At 47.1% G+C, this 2500-nt stretch overlaps 9 non-coding genes across 9 annotated transcripts in view; all 9 read left to right on the top strand.

Moving 5' to 3' along the window:
* Positions 1 to 63: 63 nt before the first annotated feature.
* Positions 64 to 182, top strand: LOC146229514 (5S ribosomal RNA). Its single transcript, XR_014745140.1, has one exon. It is a non-coding gene; the product is annotated as a 5S ribosomal RNA (ribosomal RNA).
* A 178-nt stretch (positions 183 to 360) lies between these two features.
* LOC146229513 (5S ribosomal RNA) lies at positions 361 to 479 on the top strand. Its single transcript, XR_014745314.1, has one exon. It is a non-coding gene; the product is annotated as a 5S ribosomal RNA (ribosomal RNA).
* Positions 480 to 661: 182 nt separating this feature from the next.
* On the top strand, positions 662 to 780 carry LOC146229512 (5S ribosomal RNA). The gene has a single exon (XR_014743193.1). It is a non-coding gene; the product is annotated as a 5S ribosomal RNA (ribosomal RNA).
* Positions 781 to 954: 174 nt separating this feature from the next.
* On the top strand, positions 955 to 1073 carry LOC146229511 (5S ribosomal RNA). The gene has a single exon (XR_014743192.1). It is a non-coding gene; the product is annotated as a 5S ribosomal RNA (ribosomal RNA).
* Positions 1074 to 1257: 184 nt separating this feature from the next.
* Positions 1258 to 1376, top strand: LOC146229510 (5S ribosomal RNA). The gene has a single exon (XR_014745930.1). It is a non-coding gene; the product is annotated as a 5S ribosomal RNA (ribosomal RNA).
* A 178-nt stretch (positions 1377 to 1554) lies between these two features.
* LOC146229509 (5S ribosomal RNA) lies at positions 1555 to 1673 on the top strand. The gene has a single exon (XR_014743190.1). It is a non-coding gene; the product is annotated as a 5S ribosomal RNA (ribosomal RNA).
* A 170-nt stretch (positions 1674 to 1843) lies between these two features.
* LOC146229508 (5S ribosomal RNA) lies at positions 1844 to 1962 on the top strand. Its single transcript, XR_014745513.1, has one exon. It is a non-coding gene; the product is annotated as a 5S ribosomal RNA (ribosomal RNA).
* A 184-nt stretch (positions 1963 to 2146) lies between these two features.
* On the top strand, positions 2147 to 2265 carry LOC146229507 (5S ribosomal RNA). The gene has a single exon (XR_014746070.1). It is a non-coding gene; the product is annotated as a 5S ribosomal RNA (ribosomal RNA).
* Positions 2266 to 2445: 180 nt separating this feature from the next.
* LOC146229506 (5S ribosomal RNA) overlaps positions 2446 to 2500 on the top strand; it is a 119-nt gene continuing 64 nt past the window's right edge. The window contains exon 1 of the ribosomal RNA XR_014744916.1: positions 2446 to 2500. This exon is cut by the window's right edge and continues 64 nt beyond it. This is a non-coding gene — a ribosomal RNA (5S ribosomal RNA).

The following is a 2500-nucleotide window of genomic DNA, read 5'->3' as shown; positions in this document are numbered from 1 at the left end:
TACCTTGCATTGTCAATTGCTAAATCTGTATATGGATAAGTAGCCTATGGTTGTCAACTTATTTCGTACGGCCATACCAGCCTGGCCACGCCCGATCTCGTCTGATCTCGGAAGCTAAGCAGGGTCGGGCCTGGTTAGTACTTGGATGGGAGACCGCCTGGGAATACCAGGTGCTGTATGCTCTTTTGCTCATTCACTTAGAAACTGACATCTTGCAATATGCACAAGTAGTCCTTCATGAAAGGGGCTGGAAGCTGTTTTCATTTTGACACGAGAGAGAGAGAGAGAGAGAGAGACTACCTTGCATTGTCAATTGCTAAATCTGTATATGGATAAGTAGCCTATGGTTGTCAACTTATTTTGTACGGCCATACCAGCCTGGCAACGCCCGATCTCGTCTGATCTCGGAAGCTAAGCAGGGTCGGGCCTGGTTAGTACTTGGATGGGAGACCGCCTGGGAATACCAGGTGCTGTATGCTCTTTTGCTCATTCACTTAGAAACTGACATCTTGCAATATGCACAAGTAGTCCTTCATGAAAGGGGCTGGAAGCTGTTTTCATTTTGACACGAGAGAGAGAGAGAGAGAGAGAGAGAGACTACCTTGCATTGTCAATTGCTAAATCTGTATATGGATAAGTAGCCTATGGTTGTCAACTTATCTCGTACGGCCATACCAGCCTGGCAACGCCCGATCTCGTCTGATCTCGGAAGCTAAGCAGGGTCGGGCCTGGTTAGTACTTGGATGGGAGACCGCCTGGGAATACCAGGTGCTGTATGCTCTTTTGCTCATTCACTTAGAAACTGAAATCTTGCAATATGCACAAGTAGTCCTTCATGAAAGGGGCTGGAAGCTGTTTTCATTTTGACACGAGAGAGAGAGAGAGAGAGACCACCTTGCATTGTCAATTGCTAAATCTGTATATGGATAAGTAGCCTATGGTTGTCAACTTATTTCGTACGGCCATACCAGCCTGGCAACGCCCGATCTCGTCTGATCTCGGAAGCTAAGCAGGGTCGGGCCTGGTTAGTACTTGGATGGGAGACCGCCTGGGAATACCAGGTGCTGTATGCTCTTTTGCTCATTCACTTAGAAACTGACATCTTGCAATATGCACAAGTAGTCCTTCATGAAAGGGGCTGGAAGCTGTTTTCATTTTGACACGAGAGAGAGAGAGAGAGAGAGAGAGAGAGACTACCTTGCATTGTCAATTGCTAAATCTGTATATGGATAAGTAGCCTATGGTTGTCAACTTATTTAGTACGGCCATACCAGCCTGGCAACGCCCGATCTCGTCTGATCTCGGAAGCTAAGCAGGGTCGGGCCTGGTTAGTACTTGGATGGGAGACCGCCTGGGAATACCAGGTGCTGTATGCTCTTTTGCTCATTCACTTAGAAACTGACATCTTGCAATATGCACAAGTAGTCCTTCATGAAAGGGGCTGGAAGCTGTTTTCATTTTGACACGAGAGAGAGAGAGAGAGAGAGAGACTACCTTGCATTGTCAATTGCAAAATCTGTATATGGATAAGTAGCCTATGGTTGTCAACTTATTTCGTACGGCCATACCAGCCTGGCAACGCCCGATCTCGTCTGATCTCGGAAGCTAAGCAGGGTCGGGCCTGGTTAGTACTTGGATGGGAGACCGCCTGGGAATACCAGGTGCTGTATGCTCTTTTGCTCATTCACTTAGAAACTGAAATCTTGCAATATGCACAAGTAGTCCTTCATGAAAGGGGCTGGAAGCTGTTTTCATTTTGACACGAGAGAGAGAGAGAGACCACCTTGCATTGTCAATTGCTAAATCTGTATATGGATAAGTAGCCTATGGTTGTCAACTTATTTCGTACGGCCATACCAGCCTGGCAATGCCCGATCTCGTCTGATCTCGGAAGCTAAGCAGGGTCGGGCCTGGTTAGTACTTGGATGGGAGACCGCCTGGGAATACCAGGTGCTGTATGCTCTTTTGCTCATTCACTTAGAAACTGACATCTTGCAATATGCACAAGTAGTCCTTCATGAAAGGGGCTGGAAGCTGTTTTCATTTTGACACGAGAGAGAGAGAGAGAGAGAGAGAGAGAGACTACCTTGCATTGTCAATTGCTAAATCTGTATATGGATAAGTAGCCTATGGTTGTCAACTTATTTCGTACGGCCATACCAGCCTGGCAACGCCCGATCACGTCTGATCTCGGAAGCTAAGCAGGGTCGGGCCTGGTTGGTACTTGGATGGGAGACCGCCTGGGAATACCAGGTGCTGTATGCTCTTTTGCTCATTCACTTAGAAACTGACATCTTGCAATATGCACAAGTAGTCCTTCATGAAAGGGGCTGGAAGCTGTTTTCATTTTGACACGAGAGAGAGAGAGAGAGAGAGAGAGACCACCTTGCATTGTCAATTGCTAAATCTGTATATGGATAAGTAGCCTATGGTTGTCAACTTATTTCGTACGGCCATACCAGCCTGGCAACGCCCGATCACGTCTGATCTCGGAAGCTAA

Source organism: Hypomesus nipponensis, chromosome 24, assembly GCF_054491055.1.
Source record: "Hypomesus nipponensis isolate SF chromosome 24, ASM5449105v1, whole genome shotgun sequence".
Lineage (NCBI taxonomy): Eukaryota > Metazoa > Chordata > Actinopteri > Osmeriformes > Osmeridae > Hypomesus > Hypomesus nipponensis.
This window is presented reverse-complemented; position numbering and strand designations above follow the sequence as displayed.